General features: G+C 46.0%; 1 protein-coding gene across 1 annotated transcript in view; it reads left to right on the forward strand.

Annotated features, from left to right (window-relative positions):
• PSMD11 (proteasome 26S subunit, non-ATPase 11) overlaps window positions 1-18,889 on the forward strand; it is a 413,573-nt gene that overhangs the window by 224,171 nt on the left and 170,513 nt on the right. The window lies entirely within an intron of this gene.

The following is an 18,889-nucleotide window of genomic DNA, read 5'->3' on the forward strand; positions in this document are numbered from 1 at the left end:
ATAAATGTAGCTTTTTTTTTTTTAGTTCACAAAAATTTTTATTGAGAGATATACAGAGAGCATTACAGTCAAGAGCATATATCAAGCATGGTTCAAATGTTAACGAAAGCATAGCATAAAGGGAACATAAGGGGGATAAAGTAAATATAAACAATAAGGAAATTAGACATTGCATCAGTACACATTACAGGTGTCACAACAACAAGAGGTGCGAGACAATCGTACATTCTAGTAAGATCAGTATCTTGCAAAAAGGCGCAAGACGTTCTGTGAAAAGGTAGGTGTCAGCAATTAAGCTGATAGGTATTGAAAGGGCTCTATCAAGAGAAGTACATGTGGCTATCAGGCAATCATGGCGGCTTGAACAGGTCGAAGTGAGTGTCGAGCAAGGACCATAGTGTCCTATGTGGGGGACGCCATGGTGTAGAGGCCAGCGCTATATTGTCGGCTCCTCTAAGATTTGAGATCGAGTTGAGCCAATGGGGGAAAGAGGCTTTGCCTGTGTCCTTCCAATTATTCAATATGATTTTAACCACCGCCGTCAGAAGCAGGTCAAGTAGGGCTTTGTCATTTTCATTGAGGGTGACGGCTTTGGTAAATCCCAAGACTAAGGTTGCAAATTTTCTCGGGAGAGAAATATGTAGTACTTTGGCTATGAACTCGAAAATTCTATCCCAGTATGTGGTGACACGAGGGCATTTAAATATTAGGTGTTCAAGGTCCCCACCCTCCGCCATACAGTTCCAGCAGGAATCATCTTCTTTGATGTTGTGCAAGAAGAGTCTCCTGGGCGTCCAGAAGGCTTTGTGGAGTAGCCAGAATTTGGTTTGGGATAGTGTAGGGCTAATTTTGTGTCGTGTGGTTGACTCCCATATTCTGGCCCACTCTACTTCGGAAGTTGGTGTGGAGGAGTATGAATCCCAGAATGCCTGTGTGGAGTTAGTCAGGTTGGACCTCTGTGGACGGATTATTTTGTATATTCTGGACACCTGATGGCCAAGTCTATTGAGTGTGTGTAGGTAGCCAGGAAGGGAGGGGGTGATGTCGTTCAGATCTGCTTTTGTGAGTGCCACCTTGAGGTGCAAGAAATAGTAGAAGTCTATGTGTTGGAGTTGAAATCTACTTTGTAATTCGCAGAAAGGGAGTGGCGACGAACCTTCAAATAGTTGGTGAGGGAAGTATATTCCTCTCTCTATCCAAGTAAGGTTATTTAGTGGTTTCCCTTTGTATAATAGTTTGTTGTTGTGCCACAACGACTCCAATTTCGAGTTACGGAATTGGTGAGGTAAAAATTTGCTTACATGCAGGAGGGCTGCCTTCGTGTGTTTGAAGATGGTTCCTGAATTTACAGTGGGTTGTAGTTTGGTTGTAAGAAGGGCGGAGGGGTCAAGGCTTCGAAGAAGGGATTTTTCCACCGACAGCCACACCGGGGTGTAGTCTGTGTGTGGAGTTAGCCAGAATGACCCCTGTCTGGCCAAAAAAGCAGTTTGATAGAGCTTAAAGTCAGCCAGATTGACGCCTCCCAAGGATTTATCAAGACGTAATTTTTTCAGGCTAATTCTGTCCTTTTTTCCTTGCCAAAGGAAGGAGGAAAGCAGTTTATCAAGCTTGGAAAGGAATTCTTTGGAGAAGGTAAGTGGTAGCATTGTGCTCAGGTAGTTGATTAGAGGGGATATCATCATTTTTATAGTTTCCACCCTACACCACCAGGTGATAAATCGTGGGGACCAGCCATCAAGGATTCTTTTAACTTTTGTCAGTGTCGCCGTCTCGTTGTGCTTGAGTGTACTCAACAGTTTATCGGTGAATTCTATCCCTAAGTATTTTATAACTTCTGTTTGCCAAGCTAGACCCGAGCTACCAAGGACGACTTTGGTGGTGAGGATGTTTAGTGGTTTGACTTCGGATTTGTCCTTGTTTAGCTTATATCCAGACAGGGCCGAGTATTTGCTGATAGAGGTCATGAGTCCCTCGATTGATTTGGCCGGATTTTCTGTAGCGATCGTCATCATCAGCATATGCTGCTAATTTTATCTGAGAGTCTCCGAAGGAGACTCCCTGAATGTCTTCATTTTGTTTGATGTCCGTTAGAAGTGGTTCAAGGGCCAGAAGGAAGAGTGCCGGTGAAAGTGGGCAACCTTGTCTAGTGCCTTGGTAGAGGCGAAATGGATTGGAAAGGGTGCCGTTGAGTGCTATTCGAGCTGAGGGGGAGGAGTATAGGGCCATCACCATTGTGATGGAGTGACCGAGGTTGAATGAGTGCATACAGTGTTGAAGAAAGGACCATGAAACCTTATCGAAAGCTTTTTCAGCGTCCAGGGTGATCGCGACCATTGGAGATTGGCAATTGTTAGCTTTCTCTAGTATATGGCACAGGAGTCTGGTATTGTCGTTCGACATCCTGTGCTTCAGGAAGCCAACTTGCGATGGGCTTATCAGATTGGGGAGAACATTGTTTAATCGATTTGCTAAGATCTTGGCATATATCTTGCAATCAAGATTTATTAGAGAGATGGGGCGGTAGTTTTTGGTTTGGAGAGGGTCTTTCCCTTCTTTAGGGATTACAATTATTGTAGCCTCACTCATTGAGGGTGAAATACACCCACTGGACGCGGTAGAATTGAAAACAGTATGGAGCGTCGGGGTAAGTTGGTTTTCAAAGGCTTTATAAAAAGATGCAGTGAAGCCGTCCGGGCTGGGGGCTTTGTTGTTTTTCAGAGATTTGATGGCCACTGAGATCTCGGTTTTACTGATGGGGGAACCTAATTTTAGTTTGTCAGCTTCTGATAATTTAGGGAGGTCGAGAGACTCAAGGTAGTCGGTGCAAGTTGCTATGTCCAGCGGTTTGTCATTCTTGTAAAGCTCTTCATAGAAGGTTTTAAATGTGTCTAGGATTTTGGTCTGGTTGGTGTGGGTGATATTTGCGGAGTCTTTTATTGAGGATATGGTTGATAGCTTTTGTTTGTGTTTGAGGTATGAAGCTAGCAATTTACCCGCTTTATTCCCTTCGCACAACTTTAAGGCTTTGAAACGGTTGATCCATACACCCGCTCTTTTGCTAGTGATGGCATTGTATTCATATTTCTTTTTAGTTAGGAGGTCGAGGGGCTTGGGATCTTGGGGGTTGACTTTATGTTGGCTTCTAGGGTTCTGATTTCTATTTCCAGTTGTTCCAGGTCTTTGTTTAAAGCTTTGTTGGCTTTGGCTCTAATATTTATAATGACTCCACGGATCGTGCTTTCAGAGCGTCCCATAGGGTGTTAGGCGTGATATTCGGGGTATTATTTAGCAGTAAGTATTCCTCAATGGCGTTAGCTATTATGAGTTTGTCGTCAGGGTTAGTTAGGGTTTCCTTGTTAAAGCGCCATCTTCTAGGTGGACGGATCGAGCGGGAGCCGGCAAGCTTGGTGTGGATACATGCATGATCAGAAACCAGTTTGGGGGCAATGTCTGTTTCTTCAATCAGATGTGTGAATGAGGTGGATATTAGGATAAAATCAATACGCGAATAGGAGTTGTGCGGAGCAGAGTAAAAGGTGTAGTCTCTCCCATCGGAGTTCTGGAGCCGCCATGAGTCCTTAAGGCAGTACCGCTCACAGAGGCGTAGAAGGGCCTCATGCGAACGTGAGGGGTGGAATGAGCATTTGGACTGTCTGTCTAATATGGGGTCAAGGGGCAGGTTAAAATCGCCCCCCACTATCAGAAGATCGTCTTGTGGGATATGCTCCATAGACCGAGAGACTGAGTCCCAGAATGCGGGGTCATCGGAATTAGGGCCGTAAATATTCACTACGTGTATGGGATCATCCTCTCTGCGAAGATGGGCCACTAATAATCTGCCTTCTGTGTCGTGAGTGTGTGATAGTAGTGTCAAATTGGCTTTTTTCGATAACAGTGTGATTACTCCACCCTTTTTGTGTGGCGCAGGAGAGGACAAGACATGGGACGACCAGTGTATGTTAAGGAAGCGCAAGTCATACTCTGATAGCTTGGTTTCCTGCAGAAGGACAAAATCCCCTTTTGTTTTAGCAAGATAATCAAACACTTTCCGCCTTTTCACAGGATGATTAAGTCCTTTGACGTTTAAGGAGATTGTTAAGATCGTCTGTTATTGAATTGGTGTTAGACATTGGTGTTACATTTTACCGCTAGATGGAGAGCTGGCGGCGATACGTGAGTAGATCGAGTCGTCGTGACCTATTCATGCGCATTACATTGGAAATATTGGTTAAGTTTTAATGTGAAAGTTGGTAATAGGTTGTAAACGTTGGAGCGTTGAGATGCAAGCCTACAGACAGGGAAGGGGAAACAATAAGGAAGCCAGCGGACTTGGAGTGTTGGGTTGTGAGTGGTATCTCTGCGTAGTTCAGACACCCCTAAAAACAGAATACAATACAAAATGAGGTGAAAAATTCTTAAACTCTGACGTGTTCTTGCTCCTACATACTCTCTCTTTTCCCATTCCCCCAGGTGAACCCTCCCCCCCCCCCCCCCCCCCCCAAATACGTACGTAGGTAGTACGACGACAGTACCGTGCTACGCAAAACAGGAGTAACAATAACAGTGGTAAGTACATAGTAGCAATCCCAAAGTTGAACGTACTTGGATAGTATATCAAACAAGTAAGTGTCTCAGAATAAACATTTTAGCAAACATACTATTAAGCAAGCCTTCCTTAGATAATGACCTATTATTGAAAAATAAGTAGGCAAGGAACTGTTTTACTATTAAGCAAGCCAGGTTTAGGTATTGCTCTAATTTTGAAAATGAGTAGGCAAGGAACTGTTTTTCAAGGCAATGGCTCTATGCAGGTATCTCGCACCTGGTGCACCTTTTGGGTTAACCTACCCACATCAAAGACCCACAACAAAGACGAAGTCAGAGTATTAGATCTAGGAGTGTGGGAGCTACCTGGAAGTGAGCATGTTGTATTAATTGTACTAATTGCACTAATTGTAACAAGCTACACAGAGCAAGGTTCATTAAGAAACGCAAGTAGTCTTACATTACAAGAAGTCACTGATTTGGCCTAGGAGGCCTAGACTATAAACTCACGGTACTGAGGACTCGGTGAGACTGAATGTCGGTTTTTATGGCCGGAAGTCATGAGTCGAATAAAGTACTTCGAAGAAAGGTCCATCATGAGGCAACCGCTGCAATTCTTCTGTAGAAATAACAAAAAACAATGAAACTAACTGACTTCGTCTTGTTGGTTCGGACATGTGGACTTTCTTTTGTTGGACAGACCAATTGATTGGTCCATTTCTTGAGTCGGGCAGTCTTCGAGGTGGTGTGCCAGGTCTCTCGGGTCCGTGAAGAATCTTGGACGTCCATTTACCGTGATTTTGAATTTGGCGGGCCCTGCGAAAGAGAAGCGGATGTTCATGGACCTAAGCTTGGGTCGGAGGTCCAGGAAGCCCTTGCGCACATCTAACGTATCCTTGGAGAAGTCCTGCGTGAAGATGATCTTATGGCCTTCCCAGATAATGGAGTGATTTTTCCTTGCATATTGGAGAATCAGTTCAGCGTGCTGAAATCTAAGCGGTTTGCATATCATTGGTCTGGGCCCTTTAGCATGATTGTTCGTGAAGGTAGGGATCCTATGCGCCCTGTCTAATTCGAGGCCATGTTGGAATTCAGTCTTGGTGATCATGGGGATCAACGATTCTAAGAAAGCCACGCAAGAATCAGCATCTTTTTCTGCGTTTTCTGGTATGCCGAAAATTCTAATGTTTCCCCGTCTGTTGCGGTCCTCCAACTCAGCATTATGGCGTCTGAGGGTGTCGGTGACATTTTCCAGGCGTTGGATTCTGGTTGCCGACTGGCGCAATAGATCTTCTACTTCGCTAATGCGTTGCTCTGCTGCTCCCAGGCCTTATTTTAGAGTGCTCATGTCGGCCCTGATCGCCGTCAGTTCGAGTTGCATTGAGTCAGTGTTAGCCTTGGTTGATTTGGAGATATCCGTAAGGTCTGACAGTTTCTTTAAGATCATCTCCATCGTTGTCGCCATGTCCGCTTTGCTTTTAATGGGAGAGTCGGAAATCAAAGGCTCTGGTTTCACCTTCTTTGGATTGGTTCTGTCTTCCCTGTTCGCCATTATGGTAAGGTATGTTGGCACTAGTAGTAGCCGCAGAAGGAGATCGATACAGGAGGGCCCAGGTGGTCAGTGGCCGATGCGTGGGCGAGAGCGGGTGGTCACGGTACCAAGGTCTCAAGGATGAGAGGGAGGTACGAGCCAGTCACCAGAAGCACAGGAGCGTGGGCAGACTATCACTTTCGTTAGCGGTGGATTTGTGTTGGGCAGTACATTTTATAGGAAAGAATAGTACTATAAGACCTTACTTGCAGGAGTTCGCCTCCACGTGGCTTGAAAAACAACATCAAAGCGCTCTTTCCTCATGCCGGAAGTAATGAGGGTTATTGCTGGGCGGAGGGCATATGCTGGCATAGGTTTCTGTCTTCTGTCCGATTCCGACGATTTGGTAGAGGTTCGAGGGCTCTGGTGGCGTTCTCCCTGCTTACAGTGTATGGGTTCGTGGTGGGTGTAGATTCCCTCTTTTCGCTGGCATTAGTGAGATTTTAGCCCAGAAAAGATCTTGATCAAGGGCTGGGTAGAGTGCCTCGTTTAGTGTTGGGGAAAGTCGTTTGTTACACTTTTCCCTCGCTTATTTGGTTGACAGGCGATTTATAAAGGAGATCGCGTAATAAAAGGAGCCGCCATTTTGGGGTCAGGCAGGCTGTGCCGGTCACTGTGTTGCCGCGGTTGAGTTTGGTAGTGATCCTCACCTTATAAGGAGATTGCCGAAGGTCTGGATGAGTGCTCGTTCCCCCGGTCACGTCTGCCTCGAAAGGTGGTGATGGAGAGCGGAACCATCGCGCTCCATCAGGCAAATCTATTGTGACAGTGCGGCGCCATTTTAGGAGACTTCTGATGTCGGCGCATGGAGGGCTGAAAAACCTGCTTTAAGACCACAGGTGCGGGACCACAGAACCCATTCAGGCATCCGGAGGGTTCCACATTTCATGAGACAACGTAGTCCTCGAGTTCCAATCGAATCGTGTTCCGAATACAGTGGGAAAGGGTCGTAGTCGCTCTCCTGTGATGCGGAGCTCCAGGTTAGGCGGCCATTCCCACTGCCGTGTAGCTTTATAGGTCTATATTGAAAGCTATGATAAAGGTATCCTGTTCCTTTAAGATTCCCTAAACTTTTTGTGCCCATGATGCAGTGTACTGGCAGTTGCCTCACGGAGCAATTTAATTTTTTATGATCTGTTAACAAACTGGTCAGGTGTTTCTTTTTCATACGCCTTTCCTTTCATACCTTTAATCCCCTCTAAAATCATGAAAATCTGAGTCCCTGGACAAAATGATTGTGAACACCGCAGATCAGGTGAGTCAATGGTGGGACCCAGATCTTCTTCAGTTGTGTGTCAGGTCGCCCAGGATATTCCCTTGTCAGCCCAGCTAATTAAATATTCCAACCTAGCATTGTTGAACTTACTTGCATGGCTCTTGAGGTCAGACAATGGAGGTGGATATTGGAGTTTTTATTAAACTTTTCAAAGGCAAAACGCCCTTGCACAGAAACATGTTCTATGAAATTGAAACAGTTTTGTACCCCGTTACAGAATGACAGGATCTAATTTCATGTAAAGATAACATTGTCTGTCTGCTGCATTTAACTCAGTCCTAGATATTTTCTTATCTTGTTTTCTGCAATGTAGCATTTCAAGAATTACTTGGCCCATTGTTATTGTTGGTTTGTTGCAGAAGTTTACAAATTGTGGATTTGAAAGTTGGAACAGATTTCATGAGTCTAGTCCCCTCAGAGTTCCATGAAGTTAGAAAGGAACTCTGCCTTTGGCCTTTTTCCTCTCTGGGCACAAAGCGCCTCAATCACTTTAATCCCGGAGAACGTTATCCCATATATTGCAGGTCATAAAGTAGCTCAGTGACTTTATTAAGTAACAAGGCAGAAGGCATGGTTCCTTTATAAGCTCATCAAACCGAGGTGCCTTAACCCCTTCCACACTCATGACGAGCTGGGCTCGTCATGGTGTAGCCTCCTCATACACTGATGACGAGCCCAGCTCGTCATAAAACAATGAAAATAGCAATTTCCCAGCACAGGAGGGGAATTGCCTTAGCAGCCATGGAGTTAAAATATTCTTTTACAATGCAGCAGAGGGTTTAACAGTTGGGTAAACTATCACCCTTTCAACAAAACACTTAATTGCTTGGCATCTTGCTCTCATGTGGAAGTATGTTGGCAGACATGAAGATTCTAAGTAAAATCTATAGTGCAACATTAGGAATACCAAAAAGATATTTCCTGAATTGAGATATAGTCGACAAAATAGAGCTGTTGCCATGAATCTTTTGCTTCTGCTGGTCATGTTAATTTTAGAAAAAAAGATTAGAAGACTACTAGTTCAGTACTCATTTTCTTTGTTTTAAACTGCAGCCGGGTTCATTTAGTAGCGATTGTAACATACAAAAAATCTCTGAACCAGGTGTTTGTTTCATAATTGATTAGTGTTTTTTAGGACTCTGGGAAAGTATTTCCGTTAGTCAAGCATCCTTCTCCTCCATGGGAGTTTAATCTTGTTTTATCAAAGTGAACAGACCACCTTATTGAGCCGACCCGCAAGACTACATTACAGCATCTTTCATGGAAAACAGCTTTTCTGGTGACCTTCACCTCTGCCTCGAGATTGAGCCAATTAAAGGCTTTATCTACCATAAAGCCCACCCAGTATTTCATTCTAATAGGGTAGTAATGAGCACACATTCTTCATTCCTTAATGAGGTTTTTTAGATTTTTATATTAACCAAATTATTATGCTTCCCACATTCTTTCCCAATCCATCCACTGCAATAGAGCATTCTTTTCATTCCTTATTCTTTAGAAGGGTGTTTAGTTTCTATCTAGATAAAACCAAGGATCTAAAATGGCTAAATAGCTCTGTGAATATAAGTTCTGGAGCTAGGTTTACCATCCTCTAATCAGATAAGTAGATAGTAAGTTGTACTACTACTTGGTATCAACTAGCTGCCAAACTCCTTGGATGTGAGTATACATATTCAGTAGACATTTTTGTCTAGACTTAGACACTCAAGGGGATGTGAGGATGTGTCAGGAAGCACTTAAAACCTGTTCAAGTGACACATCTCGTTACATCCAGAAACTCTGTTACCCGTACTTGTTATCCTGATCGCTGCCATCTTTTCTATGATTTCATCTACATTACTACTCTATTCAAACATTTGACCATGAATGTAGAACCTATGATGCAGAAGAAAGGGTTTATTTTAATGGTTCTGCATCATAGGAATAGTCAAGTCATAAATGAACCACCTGCCGCCCTCCCAGGCGGTTAGGGCTGGGGACTGTCAATTTCTAATGATATATTTTTTCCTCAAAAGGAAAGGGTTCTGTGAGGCCACTGCTAATGCAGTGAATCATGGGTAGGGGCAGCTCATTGTTTGTTGCAGGTACAGAATACCCTTTTCACAGATTTTAGTATAGGCCTAGGCTGTGGTGATTCTTCTGCCATACACTTTTGACCTACCCCCTATTTTTTCCAACTAAAATGCTGGAATTCAGGATAGAAATAAATGGTTTCAGTCTTAAAGCCTACATTCACCTCCACTAAGACTCTGAAGGGTGCTTCATCATATGAGCAGTAGCACCCTGTGTTTTTATTCATAGAAAGTGTATACATATGGACAAGTAATCCTAGGTCCACATGTAGTTATTCAAGCATTTATAACTTTAGTGAAGATTCCATCAATGCAGAACTGCAGGCACAAGTAAATAACCTTGTCTTATCCAGGGATAGTAACCTACTGCCCTGGGATGCATACTACTTAGTCATGTTTAAGCCTAGCTGGTTGGTGCAAGGAAGTGACTGGCCAGACTGATTGTTGAAAGATGTCATGGCAGTCAAAAAAAATAAATCTTAACTGTCACATACAGGGTTTTTGATCAACAGATAGATATCATTCTTTTTGTAAACACACTGACCTTGATTAAAGATTGTTAGAAGGTTACAACTGTTAGAAGCTACAGAAACGCCAATGTATATCTCTGTTGGCAGGGTCATACGGATTGTGCTATTCTGAATGGCATTGTGCTACTGCATCTGGGATTAGTGGATATGGGAGCACTGTGCTTGGTTTGCCACAGAGTCCATAGACTGTTTTCACCTGCTCAGAGTAGGTGAAACATTTTCAGTGGAAGGTACTGGATATTGGAAACACCTGCATTATTTTCCTGCAAATGATTCACCATTCTGTAACCTTCAAATCATAATGGCTGAAAACTAGTGTATCAGAGCAGGTAGAAGAGAATTACACAAGGGAGTGGAGATGTGTGGCTCAATGGTTAGACCGGCAGACCCTGATGCAGAGGTCTAGCCCGGGACCAGGGTTCAATTCCCCAACTCGGTGGGTCTTGGGCTCAAAATTCCACGGACCTGATAATTCTCGCCTCTGTGCCTATTCCAATCATGGAGTCCCACTCTGCAACTCTGGGCAATAGCTTGCTTAATCTCCACAACGGCCCCCACAACGCTAAGGATGCCTGGCCTCCACCTTGGGGGTGCCCAGGAGTGGACGCCTCACAGGGAAAGCCAGGATGGGTTCCACAGCGGTATTCGTACAAGCGCCTTGAGACCCTCGCGGGTGAGTAGTGCGCTATACAAGTATCAATTTAGAAGGGATAATTAGAAATAGATGCATTTACCAATAAAACAAATCGCCCGCAATCTTACCCTGCAATGGAGAGATTTTGATAGCTTGAAATAGATTTGAGGGATCAGAAAAACTACTGTGGCTCCAGTTAAAATTAATACTTAAAAGAATAGCTATACCGCCACAGCATGATCCCTACAACTACCCATTGAGCTTTAAGTCTTTTGAACACCAGTTTTCCTGATTGCAAATCACGCCTGCGTTAAACCATTTGAAAAAATTAATGTTATCGGGGTAATTCAATACACCAGCCGCATTCCAGGAACCCACTTTTAAGCTATTAACTATGCCGATAATTCATTGGTTCCGGTCCCCAATTACTGTTGAGAGGGATTGGCAAACTCGGTATTCTCAGTTCATCTTCGAGTGCGGTATGAACACTTATCTCCTCTGGAACGGGCAGACCTCTCCTTCTGTCCCCCAGGAATACTAATAGATGTTTACCACTCTTTTAAGAGTGGTATTATTCTTATTACATTGCTTGCATTCAGGTTTACAAATTTGCATATCAATATCTCTTATCAGGGGCTTGGTCCACAGGCTTTAGTATGGAGAACATGTACTAGTCCTGTTGGCTATCCAAACCCACCCTTTTAACATCAAAGTGCACAACTGTGCCTTTTATACTCTTCTTCCCTTATTTTTGTCCACCAATAAATTGAGAATGTTCGAAGCATGTGGGCTGCTGAATTCATATCTGTGCATATATCGCCGCCTAGTGTTGGGTCCGGATGATCGCACATTGTTGTCCTGGAAGAGTCTTCGAAGTATCGCAAGATAGGTGGCTCCTCCCCTGGACTACAGTGCGCATGGGCATCGACTCAATCCTCAGATTGTTTTTTTCCGTCATTGGGTTCGGATGCATATTGGTTCACTCAAGTTCGAAATCGATATAAAACTTTCTTTTGGCCAAAAGGCCTTTCGTTTTTCGTTGGTATTGTCTTGCGATCGGTGCCCAGTTCTGTTCCAGCTCAGTTCCCGAGCCGGATATCCAGAAGAGCCGCGTGCTTTTCGGCGCTGAAGGCCCGGTCGACGCCAGAGGCCTTAATGACGATCCCCAGCAGACGGCCCCTTGAACCGGCGAACATCTTCGATGCCGGGGATGATGAAGGAGCAAAGCGGGAGGTTCGAGAACCTGTAGGATCCCGCATCGGAGGTCGACTCCAGCTACGACGCTGATGTTGAGATGCTCGATGCGGAAGACGTCGTCGACGAGGTAGGAGACGACAATGGGGCCTTTGGGGCCATGGAAGATAGCTCGAGCTAGGCCCACAAACTGATACTGGGGCCAAAACACTTCATAAGGCTCAGGTCGAGGGATCGCCACAGGGCCTTACCCAAGATCTTCCATTAAGTTCTACGGCCCCGCCTTCGGCTCGGCTGCAGACATGTCTAAGGAGCCGCAAGTTGCAAAACCGAAAGAGAAATCTTCGGTGTCAACGCAACCCAAAGCACTTGAGGCAAAATCGAAACCGAAAGTGCGTATTGCTTTGGTCGGCTCTAAGTCCTCTGAATTGTCGGCACCGACAAAGCATAAAAGTGTTATCGACCCGAAGAGGCCGCTAAAGGGCGTCGAGCCAAAGTCTGGCACGCCGAAGGCAAAGGTCAAGGACGTCGACCTGAAAAAATCAGCGCTGAAGACAGTCGACACCGACAAATGACTCGGTGATCAGAAGGTTCTCGAGCCTAAGCGTCAACCGGACAAGGCTAAAAGTGGTACAACCCCCGAGTACACGCCTGGCGGTGCCTCGAAGGATTCTGTCGAGTCAACGCAGCCGTCCGCCTCCTTCTCGAAGCAGGTGGCGGAATCACTGAAGCGCATCAAGGACAAGGCTTCGGCTGTCGGACCAAAAGATCCTCCACCATCGAAGCCTGCCGATAAGCCTCAAAAGACGTCGGCGCCCATCCACTTCACGCTGCCACCGAAAGTGGTGCCGAAGGCCTTCGTCCCTAAAATGGCTGTCGAAGTGCCCAAGAAGGTGTACACGGGGCCGAAGCCCACAACTGTGGTCCCGGCCACAAAGCATCGACAGCACTCGCTTGAAGAGCAACAGGAACAGTTTATCGATGGCGATACAGGCAGACTTTCTATTTATAAACGAAAGATCGCCCCGGAACAGCCAATGGAGTTGTATAGAATCCCACTGAAAAAGAATGATTCTACTACAACACCTGTTCTTGTAGAACCTGTATCTCCACGTGGCCAAGATGTCTCGCCCACTTATTCAGATGTAGAAACTGAAGGTGACCATGACTAATACAACTATCCTTTGGACACTGATGCAGAAGATACTAATGAACCCTGGGCAGATGCTGCTGACCCTGGGGATCCACACACTGCCCCGTACCCTCATGTGTATACTGTAAAAACATTGCCTACCGAGGATTCGGCGACGTTTAATGCACTTATTGAAAGGGCAGCCAAGAATCATGACGTCCAGCTCCATGCTGACCCTATTGAAGTAGACTTTCTGTTCGACACCTTTTCCACCTCAGAGAGGACTGTCAAGACTCTGCCTATGCTGAAGGGTGTCTTGAAACATGCTGGGAAGATATTTAAGGAGCCTACAAGAGCCAGGGTGCTAAACCCCAGGATTGAAAAGAAGTACAAACCGGCGCCTGGGGACCCTACCTACATTAATAGACAGTTGCCGTTGGACTCTCTTGTTGTTTCTAATGCCCGGAAGAGGGCTAATTCACAAACAACGGGTGATGCTCCTCCCCCAGATAAGGAATCTAAGGTGCTAGAGGCATCAGGGAAAAAGGGTGGCGGCTCAAGCGGCCAACATCTGGCGCATTTCAAACACTCAGGCACTCTTAGCCAGGTATGACAGGGCCCATTATGACACACTGGAGACCCTGTTGCAGCACCTGCCAGATGAATATAAGGAGGCAGCTGAGATGCTCATACAGGAAGGGAAGCTCAAATCAAATGCTACTATCAAATTTGCACTGGACGCAGCAGACACCGCGGCCAGAGCCATTAACACAAGTGTCATGTTGAGGCGACATGCCTGGCTCAGAATCTCCGGGTTGAAGCCAGAGATACAGTCCACCATTCTCAATCAACCAGTAAACCCTGATCATTTATTTGGTCCAGAGGTAGACACCACCTTAGAGAAAATCAAGAAGGACACAGACTGCAAAGTCTATGGGGGCTCTCCAGTCCCAGCAGTTCAGGGGTCGTTCTTTTCGTCGCTCAAGCAGTAGAGGTGTTTCCAGAGGCCAGCTGTCCCAGCAAACACAGTACAATAAAGGTGGCGCGCAAAACACCTATGCCAAACAGAGTAGAGGTGGCTATCGTGGAAACAGCGCCAAGGGCAGAGGTCGTGGAAACAGCTCCAGGTCCTCCGCCACTAACAGTGACGCCTTGTCACTGCCCCCGACCATATTACACCGGTCGAGGGGAGACTCCAACAGTTCCTGCCAGTCTGGAAGTCCATCACCACAGACAGGTGGTCAAAGCTTATCCAGTACGGTTATTGTCTGGAGTTAACATCCACTTCACCCAACATACCCACAAGACACCGTCCTATGTCCACAGAGCATTTGCACTTATTGCAGCAGGAGGTGCTCGTCATGCTGCAAAAAGGAGCAATCGAGCTCGTGCCTGTGGAAGAAAGAGGCACAGGAGTTTACTCTCTGAACTTCTTGATCCCAAAAAAGGACGGGTCCCTCAGACCCATACTGGACCTCAGACCCCTCAATCAGATGGCGGACTTGCTCAGCAGGTACAGCCACCAAATGCACGAGTGGGAGATGCATCCATCAGTACTCCACCCGTACTTCCAACGGTGGGGTCATCCAGAGATAGACCTGTTCGCCACAAAGGAAAACACCAAATGCCGAAGCTTTGCCGCCAGGTTTCCACACCCACAGTCGCAGGGCAATGCGATATGGATGAACTGGTCAGGCATATTTGCGTACGCTTTTCCCCCAGCACCTCTAATACCGCTGGTGGCACGCAAGCTGAAGCGACACTCGATGACTCTCATCCTAGTTGCTCCAACGTGGGCACGCCAACCATGGTACACCACGTTTCTGGAACTATCCGTGGTACCGCATCAAAGGCTGCGCCTCACACCCAGGCTTTTGGCGCAGAGCCATGGCGACATTCAGCATCCAGATCCGCAACAGCTCAACCTGGCGATCTGGCTCCTGAGGTCTTAAAATTTGGCTACCTCAACTTGTCTCCAGACTGTATGGACATCATCAGGGAGGCAAGGAAGCCCACCACGAGAGCATGCTATGTGGCAAAATGGAAGCGGTTTGTCATTTATTGTGCAGACCACAACATCAACCCTCTGGACGCATCTTCTCAAAACATCATTTGTTATCTGTTACATCTATACAAATGTAATCTGGCCTATGCTTCCATTCGTATACATTTATCCGCAATAGCTGCTTATCTCCAAAACAGGCAGCATCTCTCCCTTTTCAGAGTGCCTGCCATCAAAGCTTTTCTGGAAGGACTCAAACGAGTCATTCCTCCCCGGACCCCACCAGCTCCTGAATGGAACCTGAATGTGGTCCTCACAAGACTGATGGGTCCACCTTTTGAGCCACTGCATTCATGCGAGATTCAGTTCTTAACATGGAAAGTGGCTTTCCTGATCACTACGACGCGTTGGTGAACTCCAGGCACTAACCATCCAAGAGCCATTCATACAGATTCACTCCAACAGGGTGGTGCTTCGCACTAACCCTAAGTTTCTCCCTAAGGTGGTTTCACAGTTCCATATCAACCAGACTATAGAACTGCCTGTGTTCTTTCAAAATCAGTCAGTTGCGGAGAGAATGCTCCACACGCTTGACGTCAAGAGAGCCTTGATGTACTACATTGATAGGACCAAAGATTTTCGGATGACTAAACAACTATTTGTTGCCTTTTCGCCACAACACAAAGGCAATCCCATTTCCAAGGCTGGTATAGCCAGGTGGATCGTTAAGTGTATTCAGATCTGCTATCAGAAAGCCAAGCGCACTCGAACGATCCCCCACGGGCCCACTCCACCCGGAAGTTGGGGGCCTCCATGGCTTTCCTTGGAAATATTCCTTTAGAGGACATATGTAGAGCAGCCACATGGTCTACCACACACACATTTACAAAACACTACTGTGTAGATGTGCACTCAAAACAGCAGGCAGCTGTAGGGCAGGCTGTTCTAAAAACACTTCTCCAGACTGCTGCAGCTGGCACAGGCGGCCGCCGCTAATGGAGGGACTGCTATGTATTCTATGCACAGATATGAATTCAGCAGCCCACATGCCTCGAACCGAATATGCTACTTACCAGTATGCATCTGTTCTTGGCATGTAGGGCTGCTGACATTCATATCGCCCGCACTCCTCCCCGGCGCCTGTAGCGGCTGCAACACTCACGAATACTCTTAGCATGGTCATCACTCACAGAGTTGCACTCCATCTTTGCCTTAATGGCTAAAAACAATCGGAGGATGGAGTCGATGCCCATGCGCACTGTAGTCCAGGGGAGGAGCCACCTATCTCGTGATACTTCGAAGACTCTTCCAGGACAACAATGTGCGATCTGGACCCAACACTAGGCGGCGAACTATGCACAGATATGAATGTCTGCAACCCTACATGCCAAGAACAGATGCATACTGGTAAGTAGCATATTCGTTCCAAGAGAGAATCTTGTACATGGTCCGAGTGCTTTACTGATTTTGGAAGAAAGGACAATAGGATCCTTTCCAAACATTTGAGTGATTCAAAGAATTGCACAGAAGTTACTGGCAAATTGCAGGAGTTTAAGGGAAATTATAGTTCAAGGGGGACCAAAGTATCCAGTACTTATAAGTAAGTTCTCACTAGGAGTGCTACGAAAGAGCTTTAACACATTGTTAGTATTTCACGTAGGGATTCCAAGTGTTGCATAAGAGTTTTACTGCACTCAATTTATCCTCTTACTATCCACATCTGGTAGTGTGAAATCTCCATAAGAGTAGGGATATCCTTTCCATCAGCTGGCTATGGTGACTCTCCTTGGGACAGCACCAGAGTAGTGTAAAGGACAGTCTTTGCAGGCTCTGTACCTGAATATTTGATAGACCTCCTGTTTGCATGAATATGAACAGAAGTGGTGTCCACAGCGTCATCCTTAAAAAAAGAAAAAAAGCTGAAATGAGATTACAACCCTTGATAGCATTTAGGTGCATAGAATTTTCTCAACGGCTGGATTTAACTTAGACTCTTGTGTGAATCATTCTCTCAGACCTACGTTTCAGTATTGTCATATATGACCTCAAGGGTTATGCTGCCAGACAACAATAAAAGCAGCCCTACAGAGAACCTTGAAATCCAGTTAAGCAGGCACCAAGGAAACCCTTGCATAAGGTTTACATATTCAAGTGATCAGTGGAGCAGAATCAGCCATATCCACTGGAAACCTTAATGGAATGCTTCTTAGTTCTCCAAGCAGCCAACTTCCCAATCAATTATAATGCTATTTCTTATGCAAGAGACTGTGGCATAGCAACAAAATGGTTTCTTGAACAAAATGCCACAAGAGAGCCTTACCTGGATTGCAAGCCGAACCAGACCTGGTCAGCCCGCTTCTGCAATAAATACTCGGCTGGACTCAACCCTTTGACCTGGGTCTAATACCACGAACTAGCTCCTACAAAAGGGCAACAAAGCACACACTGCCAACTTGTACCAGTTGCGAAACCGTGCTCCAACAATGGAGCTTAAGAACTCAGAAGAACCTTGCCACTTCCTTGCTTTCTGCTTCTCTGTTTCTTCAAGTGCCCCTCAGTCACCCAGCAACGAAACGGTAAGCGGTTGGTGAGGGGTCATGAGAACATGGGCCAAGATTCAAACAGCAGAGGGAATAATCTATGCTTGTTGCAAAAAAGGTGACGATCAAAGCAAGGCACTAGTAGAAACCTCCAGCACTCTCCAGTTACCCCACGGAGTTGACTGGTGGGGCAGAGTACTAACAGAGCTATATGCACGGTTGTGTACAGCACTGAGACAAGGTTCCCACCTATGACTGAAGTGTTGGATCTGCAGGCACTGACAACAGCGCCAATCGCTACTATGTCTTCTACCCGACGCCGAGGTGTCACCTCTTCGACACTGGGGCGGTGGGGGCGCCTCGGCAGAACAGTTATTTTTGGGCTGCCTGCCTCTGCATTCAGAGGAACCCCTCCTATTTACCCCTCAGAAGACTAGTAATTCTGGTCATGTACATGATTACATAATTAACACTATCCCCATTCTCCGAGGTTTCATTGGGTGTCTGACCTTCGTCCTCTGGCTTGCTTTCTCCTCCTCACCTAGTACTAAAGGTGGCACTGCTTTTGCTGAGCTTCTGCTAACAGTTGCTGTGGTTCTTGAGTTGCAGTTCCCTTCTGTAGAGGTGGCCATTGATCCCCTAATTCAGGGGTCCCCAAACCGGTACTGGAGGGCCGGATCCATGCCAGATTTTTGAAATTACTACATGTATCTCAATGGGTATATCTCAAAAATCTGGCATGGATCCGGCCCTCCAGGACCGGTTTGGGGACCCCTGCCCTAATTGGAGTCCTTCATTTTGTATTTCATTTTACAGAGTTTAATATAGCGCAAACTTGACCCGAATCTGGTATCAGAGCGCTTTACATAACACCAGTTACATTACATGAGGACACATTTATTTTTGTTAGGCCCAGGGAGATTAAGTGATTTGCCCAGAATCACAGGACGTTCAGCGTCATTGCCAAGACTCTAACCCAGCTCCCCTGATTCGATTTCGACCGAACTATCAGTTCGGCCAACTCCTCTCCTCGTCATCAGGGCTATATGGTAGCTGAACCTCTGTGAAGCCCTTTTTTATATTCTGTTAGGCTCTGAGGCTAAACCCATTTCAAGGGACTTAGTGGATTGTCTATAGCTCATAGGCACCGTCCTGCCCCTAGAGACTTGATCTGCCACTTCCGATGGCCTGCTCCACGCACCTTTGTGGTTCAGGGTGCTAGAGCCTCCCCAGACATCGGTACCCTGCCTGATGTCCCTCCAGACAGGGAGTCTAATAGCCTTGATGCTCTTAGTCGATATGGCTTTTCTTTTTTTTATTTTAAATTTGTTTTTATTGTTGTATCACATTGCAATAATCAGTCATATTCTTCC

The sequence above is a fragment of the Lissotriton vulgaris genome, chromosome 5, assembly GCF_964263255.1.
Source record: "Lissotriton vulgaris chromosome 5, aLisVul1.2, whole genome shotgun sequence".
Classification (NCBI taxonomy): Eukaryota; Metazoa; Chordata; class Amphibia; order Caudata; family Salamandridae; genus Lissotriton; species Lissotriton vulgaris.